The sequence below is a fragment of the Macaca fascicularis genome, chromosome 1 (assembly GCF_037993035.2).
Source record: "Macaca fascicularis isolate 582-1 chromosome 1, T2T-MFA8v1.1".
Classification (NCBI taxonomy): domain Eukaryota; kingdom Metazoa; phylum Chordata; class Mammalia; order Primates; family Cercopithecidae; genus Macaca; species Macaca fascicularis.
The window spans coordinates 28287257-28301652 of record NC_088375.1 but is presented as its reverse complement, the minus strand read 5'-3'; the positions used below and the strand labels follow the sequence as shown (position 1 = coordinate 28301652).

Here is a 14396-nt window from a genome sequence, read left to right as displayed (position 1 = left end):
CTAAAGAATAATATGAAGTTTACTTGAACTTGAGTCAGCACAAAATTATCAGATAAGTTTCAATACTGAACTTAGCAAGTATATAGTTAAGAAATGGGAAGAAAAAAAGATGTCAATTAGAAATTTCCTGTAAACAGTTCCCAGAACAAAGACAAACTCTTCAAGTTTCACAATTAAATGGGTACAACAATCAGTACAACATAGTAAAGTTTTATATGTTAAATATGCCCTTTTATTGTTTTACTTTGCAAGTACAATTAGTAGTAATTAGTAGCCATTTTATTATTTTGGTCTTATAATGTTCTTTTGTCTATGAAATGATATAGTCAGCAGACTATAGGAGGTTTATTTAAATGTCTTTATTTAAGTAATATTCATACCTTTTAAACATAAAATTTTATTGGTAAATAAATTTCATAAATCTGTATAACCCTGAGCATTCACCTGAAATTAATTTTCAAGGATATTAAAAGTTAGAAACTGTTGAAACATAATGGATAAAGCTATCTTTAAGAGTAAATTTTTAGAACTCCTATTACTTTTTCAAATGGGTTGGTTAAATAAAAGCAATTTTTAAGAAAAATAGAAAAAAAATAGATACCTTAATTTTCTGCCTCAGCACAGTCCAGTTTCAGAAATATATATTAACACTATACAACATTACATTTTTTGGACCAACTTTGTACTTGGAGTGTTAGTTTTCCTTACATTCTTATTTTATACTGCTTTCTGGGTCCAAAGTCAACAAGGAGCTCCAGGATTTATTTCATCTCTCAAGATCTTTAGCGTAATAGGAAAATAATAATAATAGCAATTTTTGAGAAGTATGACAATGAATTTAGAGGTCACATAGCAAATGAATGAATGTATAGCCTACATGCTTGACTTCTAAATTATAGAGTAAGCAACACATTGCTTCTCAATCAAAATATTCTTGATGATTAGCTATTTCTCTTTCTTGGTCCTTCTCTTTCTCCTTTCTTTTTCCCCTTTTTCTCACCACAGAGCTTTTTGAATTGAGTAGAAGTATTTGGTCACTTGCTCTTTGACCCTGGTGTCTCCTGAGACTATATATTCATTTTAAGAATGAGTCCCTTTAGTTACCTAAAGTGTCCTCAGACTAAATTGTTTCCAGATGTTTACAAATATTTCAAGGATATATCCACACAGTTTTTATGGATGACTGATAACGGACTCCACAATGTCTGTTCAATTGTAAAATAAGAATTAAGTACATGCTATAAAATAACTTTCATTAAGCAGGGACTTGCTACATGCAAGGCATAATGCTAACCACATCCTATACCTTATTTTACTTAATGCTCACAAAAACCCCATAAAGGACATATTATAATCCTCATTTTAGAGAAAAGGAAAGTAAGGCTCAGAGAGTGACTTCATAGAACAATTAAGTGACGGGAGAAGGGTGCTATACCAAGTACACGTTCTTAGCCCTTGTGAACTGCTGCTGTGTCAAAGCAAAGCTCATCTACTGTTAGCTTACAGCAGGAAAGAAAAGACAGAATTCACAAAAGTTGGGGAGCATCCCTGAGCATCCAAAGGGACTGCCTTTAAGAGGCCAGAGAAGGAGACTTGTAGACCAAGAGCTCTTGTTTAGTTTCAATAAATGCCTCCAACAGGCTTGTTCACCAAATATGCTTTCAACAGACTGTAAATGTGCAGTGCAGACATTTTCTCATCGTTTAAAAACCAGCCTTCACAAATGGGGTTTTGGAAATTGCCTGTTTAGTGTTTATTTTGTTCTTCACTCACAACATTCTGACTTGTAAAATTTAAAAAAAAAAAAAAAAAGGGAGACAGAGAGAGAAATCCTAAATGGTCAAGGTGACCTTTTTGTAAAAAGCTCTTCTTATCATAGAAATTGGGCTTTTTGTTTAACCTTGTGGTACTCTGAGGGTGGGAGCGGGGGGAGAGGATACTTAATTAGTAAGAAACTTAAATGACGTGCATTTGGGATGGGGGTGGAGAAGCATCCGGTCAATTCTTGTTTATTCTAACTAATGGAGAGAGGCAAGGCATAACCATTTATAAGGCACTCAACCAATGTTATTATAGTTCCATCTCCCACATTACATAGTTGCCTCATTTTCGTTTCATTTCCAAATGATTTTGAATTCTCAAAGTGTAGATTCTTTGATAATGAAATAAACAAACTCTGGAGTGTGCAAGTTAGAGAGAGGTGTCAACTACAGATTTTAAAAGAATGCACCAAGTGGTAAATCCATATGCAGGCAATTAGGAGGTGACTCTGTTTGTTCTGGAAATATCTCTCATGGAATTGACTGCACAAGCCGCTGCAGCCGCCCGTCTCCTACCAATGCTAAATGTCATCTATTCATGCCACCTCCTTCTCTGTTCTCATCAAACAGCTACCCCCTAGGGCTAGAATTTGAATCAGTGTCAGAATTGCTGACCTTGGCAGGTCACATTTTCCTTAGACCCACTCCCCAAGGCCCTACACAACTCTCAGACTTTTGACCTTGCTGAAAACTATGGGATTATTGGAACAAGAAATTCTATTCCCCACGTCTCTTCCTTCCCTTCTGCTTCCCCCAAAGCCCAGTGCTGCTGTAGCTCATTTTAAAGAAAAGCTCGCTTATGAAGCGCAGAGCTGCCTGCTCTTGCCCTCTTAGGTTTTTGGCCCTCTACGCCGGCATTTTTCCAAGCTGCCATTTTCCACTCACCAGACAGTATTTTTAAAAAATATCTGAAACGCAAACAACAATTTGTTTTTTTTTTTTTTTTTGTACCCTTAACTAAGGATCTACCAGGCTTTTTTTAAATGTAATGTTTCAAATCATTTTTAAGTGAGCTCAGTGCTGGTGAAAGGTGCCGGATTGACAGCTTTGGAGGCAGACGGTCTATATTTTAACTATAACAGAGTGAAGCAATATTGACTACTGCCAATGAAATTCACAGGCCTCACCCTTCAGTTCAATCTCTTGTGGGAATGAACAGGTATATGTCCAATTGAATTTGCTTGTTTACTGTTTATATTGTTCTTAACTCTCAATAGTCTGACTTGTAAAAAAAAAAAAAATCAATTACACTCAAGTTACATTCACATGCTGCCTTGTGCTCTCAAGGCCTGTCCTTATATATCCTTGCTAGGGATGAAAAATCTACCCTCCGAATCCCTAGCAGCTTGTTACCCTCTTATTATATTAGAGCTTCATAGAGGTATTCAATAGACTTCAAACCATATATAACTTTTCCACCACATTGTGCCCTCTTGAGACTCCATGATTAAAAAAAAAAAAAAAAAAAAAAAAAGGAAAGAAATCAAGCAGGCATTACCATTTTCATTTTACAGGTAGGTAATAGAAGCCAAGAGTGGCAGAAATAGAGACAGGATTGAAATCTAGATTTTCTGACTCCAAATTCCAAAATCTTTTAGTCTTCATCTATCAAAATGAATACCTTTTAAACTTTCAAGTTTGGATGACAGCACTTTCATTCCCAGATCATTTTCCCTCTAAATGTGTCTTGCAGATGGCCTAACAAATCCCCTAGCTTGAGTCAACCCTCAGAGTACTGCCGGTTTGTTCCTGAGTCAGCTGCTAGCCCACACTTGAATCACCCTTTGACAAGACTTCCCAGGCTGTGGCCTCACCCACCTCACACAGTTCTTGGTGTCCTCCTGCATGGGTCCAGCCACAAATGGTGTCAACTGGCTTATTCTGACCCAATTTTCTTCTCCATTCCTTATTTCAGATCATTAATAAAGACAATAGTGAAAGCTCAAAAGAAGAGATAAATTTCAAATAAGTCCTGGTCCAAAACCAATATTTCAACATCAGGAAAAAATATTGATTAAATTTCCTGTGCCAAGAAATTTAAAAACTGGTAGATTCTAAATTGTAATTTGGAAGTCAGATGACTGTCTTTCCTGTTCCAAGTCTCAGTTTACATGAAGTCCAGTTTTTCTTTTCAAATACTAGACTTCTCTGCATGGTCTACCTAATCAATGGCATAACTCTAGGTTTATGCTGATTATAACTTATCCTTTGCCAAATTATTTTTAAAATCATGAAAACTGTTGGAAAGCTCAAGATGCTAAGAAAAATGAGATAGTGAGGCATTTCTTAAATCTCTTCATGGTGCTACAAACTGCAGAATGCTTAAAGTATCTGAGACTCCAAATTGCACACACGCGCTCGTGTGTGTGTGTGTGTGTGTGTGTGTGTGTGTGTGTGTGTGTGATGGAGTCTCACTCTGTTGCCCAGGCTGGAATGCAGTGGCATGATCTTGGCTCACTCCATCCTCCACCTCCCGGGTTCAAGTGATTCTCCTGCCTCAGCCTCCCCAGTAGCTGGGATTACAGGTGTGCACCACCACATCCAGCTAATTTTTGTATTTTTAGTAGAGATGAGGTTTCACCATGTTGGCCAGGCTAGTCTTGAACTCCTAACCTGTAGTGATCTATTTGCCTTGGCCTCCCAAAGTGCTAGGATTACAGGCATGAGCCATCACACCCGGTCAACTGCAAATCTTTAAAAGCAACATGTATCTATACAAATAGTTTATTCTGATAGTTTTCCAACTACTTGTTTCTTATGGGTTTAAAATTCTCATAGCCTGCAATCACTTCAGGGTCATAGAAAGTTCCATCTGTAAGAAACTACAAGAAAAGATCTGATTAAGTTTCTGAGATAAAATGTCTGTCTTGGAAAAGAGAGGATAAGCCTGAGAAATACGCATAAAAGACAGGAAGGAGTTGAGGTTGCTATTAACATTTTGAGCAGGTGCCACCTGAGAGCATGAGGGACCACTGAGTGATAGGGAAAAGAGGAGGAACAGGATCTCTGACCCCAGGAGCAAACATGTTAAAATCATGCTGAATATGAACTATGTGAGGCACAATTTTATATCCATCTCGCCAGCTGGATGATTGGCAAGAGGCCATGCCATTCACTTCTTTAATATCCTCCAAAGTGCTTGGCGTGATGCTGAATACAATGCATACTTGTTAATCGACAAACTGGTAGTAGGTATAATTTTCTGATTTTACCTCCCCTGAATTTTGGTTACTATTTCATTGTTTGCTTGGAGGAAAGACCTGACGGATTTCTGACCTTTGGCTCCATTAATGCATACATACTAAAAAGAATAGACTCAGACCCAGGAAACACTAATAACTTCTGAAGACATTTCAGTTACACAAGTCTTCACATATCTGAATTGCAGTCTTTAGCAATGTTGCCTTCTGATGTTTTGCTAAATTACAAAGAGGCCGCTTTTGCAGAATTTAAAGCAGAACCCTTCCTTTCTGGGAAAATTACAGGCAGTACCTGAATTATAGACTCTAACCTTTCAAATAACAAAATCAAAATAAATTGCTCCTATTTCATACCCCACTGCACACAACCAACCACTCCTTCTTCCATGCAGCTGCTTCCAAGGAGCCCACCATGGTAAGACTTGGAAATTTGAGAGAAAACCCAGGTACAGAAACAGAAAAGATGAGACTAAGAAAGATGAATGTCCTCGGTCAGTCCTCCAGGCCAGGCTGCACAGCTTCATTGACATTGTCCCTTCTTTTCCTCTTTCATTTGCTCAACTCCGCTGGCTCCGTCAGCCTCCTGAGCCCCTGTAGGAGGCACACTCTGGGTGCCTACCACTGCTGCTGCATCCTCACTCATACAGCCAGTTCCAGACACCATCATCTCTCATCTGACCTCTTGCAATAACCTCCTAACTGCTTCTCCTTCCTCCTCTAATATCCATTCTCCATAAAGCAGTCGGGTTGTTCTTTTAAAGACATAAATCACATTACAAAACTCTCCAGTTTTAATTTCTCCCCTGGCTTCCCATTGTCATCACACTTAGAATATAAGCCCAGTTCCTCAGTGCAACGTACAAGTCCCTGTCACCTAGCCCCTACATACCTCTCTGACTTTGTCACCTCTCAAAGTCCAATCGCTTACTATCTTCCAGTCACATTGACCTTCTTTCTGTTCCTTGGCCATCTCAAGCTTGTTCCTGTCTCAGGGCCTTTGCACTTACTGTTCACTCCCTCTGCCTGGAAGGCTTTTCACCCTGCTCTCTACATAGTTAGCTCTCCTTCTTTTCTTTCGTATTCCTGCTCAAAGAGCCTGTTTCATTTCTTTCATAAAACTTATTAATCTCAATTGAATTACTTATCTAGGTGTGTGTTCATTTATTTGTGTATTGCCTCTTTTTCCCAGGAGAATGTAAGGTTCATGAGAAAAAGCAACGTGTCTATTTTATTCACTGCTGCATCCCAGAACCTGGCATAATAACTGGCACAGAGTAGGTACTCAAGACATATTTGTGTAATATGTATGAAAAAAAAATAAGTGAGAGAAAGAAAAAGAGATGGGCATGGAAGTCTGTTCTACGAACATAACAGATTTAAACCTAGGCCTCCAACTTTGTTATACTAACAAATCCCAGGAGATGGGGCGTGGGGTGCCAAGAGTTTATGGAGTGTTTGCTAGATGATGATAATTCAGTACCTTATTTCCTCTTCAGCTACTGTTCTATGTGTTTATCTTCCTTATGGGGAACTCTAGAGAAGAGGAGTGAGTAGGATGTAACTGAGGCACCAAAACCTCACTGGCATTCTTAAGCCACACAGTGTGATAATACTGTTAAGGGTGACTAAGAACATGGGAGCACACAGAAAGAACACTGAATTCAGACATTAGGGGTCGGGGAGAAGGGTTTTGGAGAAGGCTGCCTAGAGATTAAATTCATCTAGCTCTAAATTTTGCCTAAATTTTGGTCCTATACCAGTAAAGAGAGAAGGGCCATCCCTTTCTTCCTCATTCTGAACCACAAATCTATTTCTTCCAGGATGCAACACACTAGCTGCTTCCATTTACACTACAGTTCAACTGTATCACCCATCGACTAATCTTTTGGAGGTTTCCTAGGAACCTAATAACAAATTAAAACATTGCATTTGAACAAATGAATTTCCAGTTCCAAACAGCCAAATTAGAAACAACTGTCTGAATCTTTTAAATACAATTCTATTCTTGGTTATAAAAATTCATTTCCATAGCAACAGAGAACATAATCAGAAATGTTGAACCTGTCACCTTTTTCTCAGTGTTTTACAATTCAATATTAGATGATACAAATTAGGAGCTTGGTTCCACCTGTGAGGTAAAGTTGATACATAAATATCTGATTTTATATTTAATAGACTTGTCAAGAAGATATTTCTATTATTCCCGTGATTAGAGCTCAGAAGGGCTGGGTGGCATGTTCAAGGCCATACTGTTGGAAGGACCATGGTCGAAATCAACTCCTCACCTTCAGGAAAGCTCTCTGGCTCACCTGTTTCTTCTCTAGTACTATCTTCCAACTCACTTCTTCATTTATGTTCACTGAGCCCTGTAATTGACCTCAATTTTGCTGCTTATCTGACATCTAAATGTCTAGTGCTATCAAGAGGGTTTTTTTTTTTTTTTGCAACAATAATATTTTCTGAAGGATTATTTGCATGTTTTAATTTGTAATTCTAACAGTCAGGTACCACAGTTACAAGAGTTCTATGTTCCACTGAATAAATGCCACTGAAAAACCACTCAACTCAACCACTTCCTTCCAATTTTCTAGCCACTGGAGAAAAAGTTAGAAGATACTGGAACACTGTGGAACAGAGTGGTCAAGACAAGTTCTGATTTGTCAATCACTAACTTTGACGCTTCAGGCACATTGCTCCGACTCCTCTGAGTCTCAAGGCCCTATTTGTAAGGTAGGGATGGCAATATCTATCACTCAGCATTATTGTGAAAATTGAAACAACATAATTAGCAAAAATTACCCAGCAAGTACCTGACCCATTATGGTATTCAATACATCTTAATTTCTTCCCTTTAGCTCCCTTCTTCCATTAAGAGACCCAAAGGCACAAGTTAAGTGGAATCATTTCTGAGTCTCCAGGCTAAACACAAATAAATATGGAGACAAATCCAGAGTCTCCTCGCTCACCTCGAAACTGCCTTTGTTGTTTCATTGATACATTTTACACGTCCATGGGTTAACAGGAATAGAACCACATTTTACAGTCACATTATAGAAGTCACTCCTGCATGGTGCTGGAGTTGTCTTTCTATGGAAGCATCATGCTTGCTACTCAGAAAATTGTATTTTATTTAAACCAGAAAGCCTAGCTGTCTTTGGTAACTGTTCCTCCAAAACGAAAACTCATTGAGGAGGTGATGCAGCCGGGATAACTTTCAGGACATTCATAACCAACACCAGCATCTGCAAGGCCTGAAATATGGGATGTTATGACACTTGGTGAATTACTTCTGACGTACTTAATTATGCAACAACAAGATTTGCAGGAGCATAACCACATAGTTCCCCTGAGTATGCTGCCAGTATGCTCCGCTAATGATTAAATATAAAATAAACAAGAGCTAACTGTGAATTATGAAGTCGTAATTCCACCAACGGGGTTCCATTGATGTCATAAACCACTAGAGCAAAGTTCATGTCACCAAAGGATCCCAGATGGGCTTAGAGAACTGTAACTCGGTAGTGGTCTCTACTACAGACATGGGTCCAGGAAACCCTTTCACCTCTGTTTTCTGCCCCTTCACGTCTCTACAAGAGCCGTTCTTTCTTGTTTTCTTCCTTTAGGTTTTCTAAAATCATACTTATCCTGCTTTTCTAAATGTAGTTCCTTTTCATTCATTCACTGGTCTGTCATTCAAGACAGACCAACAAATACATCCTTTGGACAGCAATTCATGATTACATATACTTCATTAGAAAAAAAAAAAAACAAAGCCTGGTATTTAATAGAAAATCCATTTAGGACAGGAGCCCTAAAACATACCTTAAGAGGGGATATTTGAGATATAACTTTAGCATGTGCCAAAACCTACTAGTGTAATAAATGCAGTTGTCTTTAAATGATACATTTGGAAAGGTTATGTTGAAATTTGAAATTTCATACATAGTCTTTTCAAAAATCAGCATCTGAAAAAAGGGAAAATTAAAACTTGGCTTTATCAGACCATAAAAAAGATAAATAAACAAAATTTCAAAATAGAACAATTGTGCTTTATCAACGGTCTGAAAGTAAGGAAGGACTTTGTAAGAATAGAAGATAAAGATAAACTTTCATTTAAAAACATACTTAAAACTAAAATTAAATTGCAAACATTATCCATGGGGTAGGTTGCCACTTCTTTGACACATGTTTTTTCTTCAAGAATAAGTGCTAACAACCACCTAAAACTAGTTTTAATATGTACAACCACAATTTGTCAATATATGACAAAAAATAAAATAAAATGCCTGTAATCCCAGCACTTTGGGAGGCCGAGGTGGGCAGATCACGAGGTCAGGAGATCGAGACCATCCTGGCTAACACGGTGAAACACCGTCTCTACTAAAAATACAAAAAATTGGCCCAGCGTGGTGGCGGGCGCCTGTAGTCCCAGCTACTCGGGAGGCTGAGGCAGGAGAATGGCGTGAACTCGGGAGGCGGGGCTTGCAGTGAGCGGAGATTGTGCCACTGCACTCCAGCCTGGGTGACAGAGCAAGACTCCATCTCAAAAAAAATAAAATAAAATAAAACAGTTAGTCTTACTTAGAATTTTTACATCCCCTGATAGTTGCCTCACATTGTTTTTCTTGATTTTATGTGGAGTGCTTAACAGAATGCCAGATGCCTAATAATTGCTATGTGTGTGCTCTTTATTTCTCACTTGTTTGTTCACATATTTGTTTATTCAGTAACCGTTTGTTAAGCCTCCTATAATATAAAAAGCACCATGATAAGTGCTCTGAGGCTTAAACTGTTTGCCTCTACCCTTGTCTTTAAAGCTGTATGCACTCCTTTGAAGAGATGAGACTGACACTTACGGAGAGTTAAATAACAATGGAACACACAGGATACAGTGGATGTCACAAGGAAGATATTATTCAATACCAATTGCTATGGGAGAAAGTGGTCTAGGTCAGTGTTTTCAGACTTTGTGGGATATAAAAATCATCTGGGATATTTAATATGCATATGCTTTGGAGATTCTGATTCACTGGGTATGAGTGGAGCCCTGAAATCTGCATTTTGAGAAACCTCGGATCATTCTGATGCAAGTGAACCAGGCATCACATTGAAGATATGGAGGATTAGAGTATAAGGACACTAGAGAAAGAATCCCATAATCTGTCATTTATTTCTCTTATCCCTATTCTCTAAATTATTAGACATGAACTGCACATATGGGAGAGACACAGACAGAAGAAGAAAAACAATGACCAAAGGAAAATCTTCCTAGATGAGGAAGGGCTTCACGCACTCCAAAGAACAGAGAGCCAGAGTTATCTACAACCCCAATTAGAGACCCTACACAATATGATAAAATATTGACAGTCAACATTTTTAGCAAACACACACACAAACACTTTTCTATATATCAGAGCGCTATTGCCAAGAGAACTGTGCTCCTAATCTTTGCCTAACACTCACTTAGCATGTTGAGGCTGACCTGCCCCTTCTCTCTTGCATAAGGCACATGTTAAGCTACTTTCTTCGACCACAAGCACACTAGCCTTGCAATAAACTTGTCAAAGTGCCTCAACCATGGTGACCAGTTTTCTCCACATGTACCACAACTGCTAGCCACGCTGATCTATTGCTCGAGAATGCCAGAGAGATTTAATTGTTGATTGCTTGGCAAAAAAAAAAAAAAAAGAAAATAGAGTCCTGGATGCTTCATGATATAGAAGTGCCATCCGTATGTCTTCCAGGCTTATCAGATTTCAAAGGAAAATATGTATGCAGACAGGTCACATATCAAACAGAGGACAGAATGTTTATCTTACTCAACTGGTTTAGGAAATCTAAGTTGGCAAAAGAATGGCAACTTTATGTATAATTATAGTTAACATGGTGAGCATTATTCATGTACAAAAAATTAAGTAAACCCACAGAAATCTCAGTGGAGTAGTAAGGTAGTGCTATGTTAGAGGCACTATATGACAGAGAGAATTTAATGTGGTTGGCCTCCAGAAATTTACTAGCTATGTCAGGTCTGGAATAAGAACCCTTAACACCCTGTATCCCAAGCATATGTCATAGAGTCTCTATAAAATTCAGAAGCTAAATAGAGGAAAGGAATTTGTCTTCTTCAATCCCTGTAACGTCTTCAGTCCCTATAAAATCTTTAATATTGGTGCCATCCAAAAATATAAAATGATCTGTGTTATTGTTTCATGCTGAGAGAGGAAGGGCCAAACTCCTGGTTCTGCCAGATACTCATGGTGTGGCCTTATAAGTATCGCTAAAAGTTACGAAGCATCAGTTTCTAACTGTAGATAGAAAACAAATAGACTCAATCAGTGACATGCTGTAAGAGTATGGCTTTTGGAATATGCAAATATTCCTCTTGTCAGTGGCACTAAATGGCCTCCAACATTGATTGGGAAGCCACAGTGGACATATATCCATGCCAGAAAAAAGTCATACTAGTCAGAGATGCTGTGGGGTGGAAATAATGTAAGCAAAATGCCCAGTACCCTACTACCATTCCCACTGAAGGCACTCAAATAAATGCTTGCCCTAAAGGGCATTTATAACAATTTATAATAAGCATTTATTTGAGTAGGGTACTAGGCATTTTGCTTACATCGTTTTATTATCCCAAATAACAAACCTGTGTGATAAATATTATTGTGCCAGTTTTATAGATGAGTAAATTGAGACACAGAGATTTGTCTAAAATCAGTAGGCAAGTATTAATAAATGGTGGAACCATAATTTAACGCATAATTTGCTGAATCCAACGTAAAACACATGAAGACTTCTAATGTATCTAAATCTAAATTTAAAATGTTTCACATTTTGAGACCTTGCTGTAAATCCAACAAAATGCATTCTTTTTTTTTTATTGTTACTTGACAACTTAATTTAGAAAATTCTCCATTCACTCCCTTATAGTATGATAACGCACATACATGTAGCCCTTTATTTCTCAAATATTTTCACAAACACAATTTCTTTCCGACCTGCTATGTTAGCATGAAGAAGATAGGTGCGGCAGTCACATGCCAATTTTATAATGAAGAACACGAACCAGAGGAATTTAAAAAGGTCTATGCAGCATGGCAATATGTTATGAAATGGCATGCTAGACTCTTCCTTCCTAACTCAGTATGATTTCACCAGATAATAATGCATCTGGAGGAATTTGGTTGACATCAAAGATCATGGAATATAATGAAAAATAAATAACATGGGATCAGAGCAGCTCCAAGCCACAGTTTTCCTATCTGTAAAATGAAATAATTACATTAGCCCTATCTTACTTCTTAAAATTGTTTTTATAGAACATAGTAGCATTTGCATATGTTCTTAAAGTTTGTGAAGCAGTTTTATGTTTTATCCCACCTTATCTCTCATATTAAGAATTTTATTAATTCTTTATGACAAAGTAAGTCATCTAAATAAACCAGCAGTCTGACTATATTAATTCAGCTGAAATGGTTATATTTCAAGGCCTACATAGATTTCCTGACCTTCAAGGTAGCTCTGAATCTCCAAATCAAAAAGCCCAAAACAGTTCAGAAAACAAATATTCTCACCACCCAGAAAAAAAGAATATTGAGGTAAAGAAAAAAAAAGAGAGAGAGAAGGGAGATATAAATTTAAATAGCAGTCTGTATATTCTGAGTAAAAACGATCATACCAGGAAAAATTTCTTCCCTGAGGGAAGCTAAGAACAGACTGTAACAGTCAAATGTGGAGTGATATTATTTTCTATTTCTCTTGTCAGAAGGGATTCAGTCTTGAAATATGTCTAGCAAAACTGCAGATTTTGGTTCCATGATTAATGAACTAAATTACATTTTATTTCTTAAATGTGTTGAGGATTCATCCTGTGGTCTTCCCCTGATCTGGAGGATTAGAGCTGTTGAACAGCACATCTGGTTATAGGCAAAGGGCTCTCTGGGTGGTTCTCTTTCTTTCCTCTCTCAGAAATAGGCAATGTGGGGGAACTTCAGAAACTTTTATTAGACAAGTGTGGTTTTTAGTTTTCAAAAATGGTGTTTACTCTCTCTGTTCTCCCTTTCTCATGAGGAGAAAGATTAATTATTAACATACATGTAATTCATAATTTAAAATTTCTGTTCTATCAGATTTTATATCACTTGTTAATACTTCCCCTAAATAAAATATTTGCATGCATCAGACAAATGTTTTAATGTCCATTTGGTTGGGAACAATTTTTAAATAGACTTCATAATAATAAAATACATTGTTTCCCTGAAAAATCACATTTGAAAAAGCTGAGATGCTGTAGATGCTCATGTCTGGGTAAATGCACTATCTTTAGTTTTTTATAATTGCTTCTTCCTCTGTCAAACCACACTATTATGTCCTGGAAGATGTCACTATCTTACCTCTAAAAGGTATAAAGAAATAACTGTCATTTTCCTCCTTTTCTCTTTCAAAAAGCATGTGTGAGCCTTAAGACATTTCATTTTAAAAATTCAAGATTCAGGGACCAAGAGTAATAGAAAATGTCTAGTTTGCTACAAAATTTTCCCCCACTAATTTTGTGAGCTCTTCCTTACTAAATCATGTAAAAATTGATTTTTGGAGCAGTAGTTCTCTAACTGTGGTCTAGGAACGTCCTTTCGGTATTATGCAGGCTTTTCCAATTTCACAAGAAGACATGTGCTCGTGTCTAGGGAAGGTTCCCAGCTAGAACCAGCAGCAAAGAAAAAGAAGCTGTTAACTCTGAAGGACTTCACTGCTGAAAACGTCCCCACTGGAACTTGAGAAAGCTGGGAATTAACTGATAACACAGCTTTCACAATCCTTGTAGAACCGTTGTTAGTGTGGTGCGTGTTTGTTTAATTTTTCTGATCAGAGCAAGTGGGTTAAATGTTTAGGCAGTTTTTCAATTTTAGAGAAACACAGTCTTTGAAAATGGGGTTAAAAATTTTTCCACTGAATAAAGAAAAATCAGTAAAGAAGAATGTTAATGCAATATGATGCCAATTGTGTAAAAAGTTTAAAAGAAAATATTTTAACACCAAAATATTAACTGTATCTACCTCAGACTTGTGAAAAAATTGGTGTCTTGATATTCCCATTTCAATTTTTAAATGTACAACAATACATTTTCAAAAATGAACATGTATTACACTTTGGTATTACTCCTATAATTTAAAAAACTACTTGCAGCTAAAGATTACAAAAACAGAGATGGGGAAGAGGGGAGGAAAAAAAGGATTACAAAAACAGTGGAAGTACTATGTACAAAAAAAAAAAAATCTATTTGCTTACTGCAGCAGTGTTGTACGCTGCGGAATACACCTTTTCCCCAGAAGTCTCTAAATCTTAAAAAAATATAGATAATCATAAAATATTTAGA

The 14396-nt window shown here is 37.3% G+C and overlaps 1 protein-coding gene across 3 annotated transcripts in view; it reads right to left on the bottom strand.

The window, feature by feature from the left end:
* The window catches only part of PRRX1 (paired related homeobox 1), a 75356-nt gene that overhangs the window by 49485 nt on the left and 11475 nt on the right, over positions 1-14396 (bottom strand). The gene's annotated exons all lie outside the window — the stretch shown is intronic.